Source organism: Cannabis sativa, chromosome 2 (genome assembly GCF_029168945.1).
Source record: "Cannabis sativa cultivar Pink pepper isolate KNU-18-1 chromosome 2, ASM2916894v1, whole genome shotgun sequence".
Classification (NCBI taxonomy): Eukaryota; Viridiplantae; Streptophyta; class Magnoliopsida; order Rosales; family Cannabaceae; genus Cannabis; species Cannabis sativa.
The window spans coordinates 25,638,134-25,644,484 of NC_083602.1; the positions used below are offsets into that span (position 1 = coordinate 25,638,134).

General features: G+C 30.1%; 1 non-coding gene across 1 annotated transcript; it reads right to left on the minus strand.

Annotated features, from left to right (window-relative positions):
- Nucleotides 1-5,571: 5,571 nt before the first annotated feature.
- Nucleotides 5,572-5,678, minus strand: LOC133035250 (small nucleolar RNA R71). The gene has a single exon (XR_009686527.1). It is a non-coding gene; the product is annotated as a small nucleolar RNA R71 (small nucleolar RNA).
- Nucleotides 5,679-6,351: the final 673 nt, after the last annotated feature.

Here is a 6,351-nt window from a genome sequence, read left to right on the forward strand (position 1 = left end):
AGGTAGACTTTCTTTTTTTAGAATTAATTAATTATAATTAACTATTTTCTTAAAATAATTAATTAAATAGTAGACATTCCTTTTTTAGAATTAATTAATTATAATTAACTATTTTCTTAAAATAATTAATTAAATATTCAACAAGACCTCTTTTAGCAATTAATATTTATATTTAAATCCTTACTTGAATTATTTTAATAATTAAGCCCTTTAATTATAATATTTACAATAAAATTTATTTATTTTTTTACAAAAATTAAACTTCATTTGACACAAATTAAAATGCTCTTCTTATAATAATTTTTTAAATAATTAATTATTTTTAAATGATATTTAATTATTTTGTTACAAAAATATGAACTAAGTATGAGGCATTAAGCTAATCAATCGATAACAAGTGCAGCCATTTTTTTTTCTAAAAAATCCTTCAACTTATTTCATTTTTTACTTTTTAAATATTTAAATAAAAAAATAATTAATTAAGTGAAATAATTTAAAATTAAGATTACAAGTATAATAAAATTTAAATTATGAAATTATATGTGTATAATTTTAAATTATAAAAAAGTTTTGCTATAAAATTTTAAATAATTTAAGTATAAAAAAATAAATTGCTAAAAGATCCTTATATAGTAATAAATTGCAAAAAATTAATTAATAATTATAATTAATTTAATTCTAAAATATAATTAATCTTAATTAAAGTTTTATAAGGAAATAAATGATTAGGTTACTTTCAGGTTACAAGTTATTTATTATTTATTTTTATTTAATTTTTAAATTAATCACAACCATTTAATAGTTATCCAATGCTTAAAAAAAATGTAACCATGGTTACAATAAAAATGTAACCATTGAAACCTCTTTCCATATGGCATAGAAACTTTTTTTTTTTTCAAATAGTAAGCAAACCAATAGTTACAAAATGATAAGCTTGTCCTCCACTATAGCAGAGGCAACCATTGGAGGAACTCCGCCATCCCAGAAACAAGAAGTTTTACAACATAAAACATTCTTAGCTATTAAATGTGCTATTAAATGTTCTGCATTATTCGTCGATCTCGATTGAAAAAGGACACCTAAAATACCATTCTCAACCATTAACTTGCGAATATCACAAAACATTAAATCCCACGAATATCACAAAACATTAAATCCCACTCCCCACACAGCTTTGGCGGCCTACCAAGCATCACCACTGTCATGTTGCACGCTCCAAAGACAGCAACCTAGCCAATTCAATATGATATTTTTCCAAAAAAACTTTAAAATATTGGAAACATTATTGTGTATAAAAATAAATGCAATAAAAAAACTTTAAAATTGTGTTTTTTTCTCTTTTTCTTTTTTTTTTTTTTAAAAAATACTAAAATTAAGAACAAAAATAATCTCAACTGAATTTTTTCTTACAGAAACTAAAGCAATAGTACTAAAATAATTTTAGTAGGACAATAATTTAATAAACTAATTAATTCTATATAATCAAAAATTAATTTTTTAACCAAAAAAAAAAAAAAAGTTACAAATACCAAAACTTGTACATAAATTTTATATGCTTCTAATTAAGACTTACCACCAACTCACTATCAAAACTAAAACTAACACAAGACCAAAATTAAAACTAATTACAAATTTCTCAGAAGCTCAAAGATTCAACCATCAACCCATTACACAATACAGTCACTATCTACTAAAATAAAATATTAACCGAAATAAAAGTAGAAATTAGAATGAGAATATTCGACAATATTTTTATCATCGTCAAAAAAGTTGTCGCTATCGAAAAATCAACGTAGTTAGAGATTGAAATTGTCAATGATCGATGTTGGACGTTAGAATTGTCGCCGAAGTTAAATCTTATAATTCGACAAAGAGAAATCACTAATATTTATTAGCTAGTTAAAAGAATAAAACCTTGAAACAAGTTATGTAAATTAACCAAAAATTAAAAACTAAATCTTAGAGCCAATTACGTATAATAAAAAGCAATAATTTAATCCATAAACCAATCTCATATTACAAACTAAAAAATAAACAAACATATGACGCCTAAAGTAATCAAATGATACATCAATTACAAAAATCAATTATTTTAAAAAGAAAAAATACACACCATAAAAGAAATTTTAAATGACCTATAAATGTTACATTAAACAACTTAGCAAAAATTTAATATAGAGACATCGATTACGTAAAATAATTAAATTAATAAATTAACCCACATAAACTAATTACCTAAATGACTAAAATAAACATTAAATACAAAAATTAGTTACTTAATACAGTTAACTAAAAAAATTAAAACAAAAACATAAGAAATCTAAAATAATAAAATGATATATTGAAACAGAAAAATTAGTTAATTAAAAAAAAAAAAAAGCATACCACCATAATAAGAGAATTCTTAAAAGATAAAAAAACTTAAATCATTGAAACGAGTTGCATTAACTAATTAAATAAAAAATTTGGCATGGAAAAACCATTTACATTAAACAACCAATGGAATATCGTATAAAAAGAAACTAATTACATTAACAAATAATTAAAAATTTGACAAAAAAAAATCAATTATATTAAACAACCAATTAAAAAAAAACAAAACAATAAAAAAAATTAAAACACAAAAACAAGTTAGTCAAAAGAAAAAAAAATATAACATTTTTTTTAACAAATAGCTTATAAAATTAAATTATCAGAACCCAATTTCACTTATCAGCTAGTTAAAAATTTTACATTGTGAAACCAGTTTCCTAAAATAACAAAAGAAAAAAAAAACATAATGCTTAATTACGTACAACAACAAACCAATTTCATGTTGGAAATTGTTGTACTCCAATAGGAATACCAAACCAATAAGATTACAACTCTATGACAATTAATACAAAGGACAAAATCACATATTAAATAATGTTACAAGACTAAACAAGTTATACACATAAAATAGAGAATATAGAGAGAAGAGAAGAATTACAACTCAAAGCAATAAGCTATACATAAACATAATATACAAGTAGCATATATATATATATATAAGAGATGTGAGAGCAATCTCAACACCATATACACCACAAGTGTACAATAGGAAAATCACCAAACTTAACAAGGTCTTACACCTTTGTCCAAAAGTTTATTTCTCCCCACCACAAGCACTTAGGAAAAAGAAAGAATAGAAATAACTTTTGGATTTATCAAGCCTATAGTGTTTCAAGCAATGTGCTCTCTTGATAGAAACTTATTCTCTCCCAAAGTGAACCCAAGACCTCTATTTATATTATTTTGAGGATCACATTTAAAAATTAAATCCTTTCATCACATGGTGGTTACTAATACTTTAATTGGTATTTAATGGGATAGAAATATTGGACAAAAGAGCTGGAAACATGTTAAATTAATTTATGTACATTTATGAATGTTTTCAAAAACTGGTTCCAGGTGTTTGTAAAACAACCATAAAACAACATAAAAACAACCATTAAACAACTGTTTCTAGAAAACTCAAAATTTAGTTTTTGTAACTCCTCTCCGAATTAAATATTCCTCCAACATCCCAATACTCATTTAAATGATATAATTGGGTATCAGGTGTTCGTAAAACAACTATAAAACAACATAAAAACAACCAGGCTATTTTTAGCCTATGTTTTGGATCTAATTTATGTGCGTTTTTCGCTGTGTTGGGACGGAATTACGATTGTTTTCTATATTTTCAGGTTCTTTGGAATAAAAGAGGTCTCGGGTGCAGAAATTCAATAAAAGACGAGCTGAGCCGAAGAAAACACAATTTTTGAGGAATTGTGTATATCTGGCCGCGGCTAGACACAACTTGGCCGCGGCCAGATCACGAAACTTTGGAATGCTACAATCGCCGCGATGAGGGGGAGTCTCGCCGCGGCCATTTAAGAGATACAGAGAGACCTGAATTTTGCAATTATCTCGCCGCGGCGAGAGGAAGCTTGGCCGCGGCGAGATCCCGTACGGACCAGGGGCAATTTCGTCCATCGAACCCTAAATTTTAGTTATAAATAGAAAACTGCGATTGGAAGTCTGGGGAAGCAATTTGGAACCCTAAAATACAGCAGAGAGCGGCAGGAAGAGCGCAGAGATTCAAGTGACGATCCAAAATTCATCCACCAACAGTTCTTTTCTTTATTCCTCTTTAATTTATTTATGTTGAATATTGCTTTAGGAATGGTTATGGATTTGTTTCTGAACTAAATTTCCCATTTAGGGAGGATGATGATTGTTGTTTAATGTTTTGCCTAGTTAATGTTTAATTACCATTCCTCCATTCTTGTTTGTGAAATTATCTTAATTTGTGTTTAATTTCATGTTTAAGATTGATCACCTTGTGCATGCTTTATGATCTCAATTCGAAATCTGAAAAGTGAGAATTGAGAATGCTAAAATTGAGATAATCGATGTTCTATGTGAAACGAGAGTATTTACATGACTTATGTGACGAGTAGATTATTACTTAATGCTGATTTCATGTTAGTTTAATTAAGGAATTAATTAGATAACATGTGATTTAGAATCTAGAAGATCTGAAAAGAGCTAGGTTATTTTATAATCTGTCATTCACTTCAAGAATAGGATAGTAATTAAGCATTAACGATTTGGGTAAACAACAACAGGATTCTCCTCCATATCTTCTCATCTTGCTTAAACTTTAACTGTGTTTTACGTTTTCTGATTTACTTTACCTTTCTTAAATCATAATTGTTTTCGATTTACCAAATAGAATTAATAGTATAGTTTAGTGGTATTTAATCCAATTTCCTGTGGGATCAACCTCACCTGTGTGAGTTTTACTACTTGATTGCGTATACTTGCGTAGTGTTTATAAATTATAGCAACAAGTTTTTGGCGCCGTTGCCGGGGAATTGTATAAAGATTGATATTACATAAAATTATACTAACTTCTACTTTGGTTTATTTTTTTTTTCTTGCTAATTGCTAATCTGTTCTTGCAAGATTGTTTCTATCTATTTCAGGAATTCTAAGTGTATGCGCCGTGAAGGACAAGCAGTCATAGTACCAGTTGATCCTGAAATTGAGAAGACTTGTAGGAGAAACAGAAAGAAGAAGAGGCAAGAAAGAGTTTCAGCAACTGCTGAAACATCAGAAATCATGGCTGCTAATGTTAATGCGAATGCTCCAAATAACGGTAATAATGGTGGTTCCGTTGAAGATCAAGCTAATGGTCGTAGCTTGAGAGATTACATTCTCCCTACTCTTATTGGAGTGCAGTCATGTATCAGGCCACCGACAGTGGATGCGAATAACTTTGAGATCAAACCTGCCATACTCCAGATGGTGCAGTCTTCAGTCCAGTTTGGTGGGCTCCCTTCAGAAGATCCTAATCTGCATCTCTCGAACTTCATGGAACTGTGTGAGACTTTTAAAGTCAATGGAGTTAGTGATGATGCCATTCGTCTGAGACTGTTTCCATTCTCACTCAGAGAACGAGCCAAGAGCTGGTTGAATTCCCTGCCACCCAACTCTATTGCCACTTGGAATGACTTAGCCACGAAATTTTTGTCAAAGTTCTTTCCTCCAGCAAAGTCAGCCAAGTTGCGAGGTGAAATCAACAACTTCTGTCAGCAAGATAATGAATCTCTCCATGAGGCTTGGGAGAGGTTTAAAGATCTAATCAGAAAATGCCCTCATCATGGCATAGAGAAGTGGATGCTGGTTCACAATTTCTACAACGGGTTGGTTGATAACACTAGAACTCTGATAGATGCAGCAGCTGGTGGAGCTTTTATGAGAAAGAGTGCTAATGAGGCTTATGATCTATTGGAGGAGATGGCTCTAAACAATCAGCAGTGGCCAACTGAAAGGAGTCAAACTAAGAAAGTAGCTGGTGTGCTAGAGGTTGATGCCATCACAAAGTTGACAGCTCAGGTTGAGGCCTTGACAAAGCTGATTGCAGGGCAAGCTAAACAAGCCCAAGTTATTTGTGAGATATGTGGAGGCAACCATCACTTTTCAGAGTGTCAGGCAGATGTGGATAATTTGCCAATGGATCAAGCAAAAGCCATTGGGAACTACTCCCAAAATAATAATTATGGGCACAACCAACAGGGGTTCTACCAGCAGAGAAATCAGCCCCAACAAAACCAACAACAAAGTCCTAGTGGAGGCTCCAATATCCAAGCTGATTTATTGCTCCAATTCGTGATGGAAACTAGAGCCTCTATTAAAACTCTAGAAACTCAAATGGAACAATTGGCTACTCAAGTGGCAAAACAAGCTCAAGGAAATTCACCTAGCACTAGTGAGGCAAAAGGAAAAGAGCAATGTAAAGCAATTTCCTTGAGGAGTGGAAAGAATTATGATGGGCCTGAT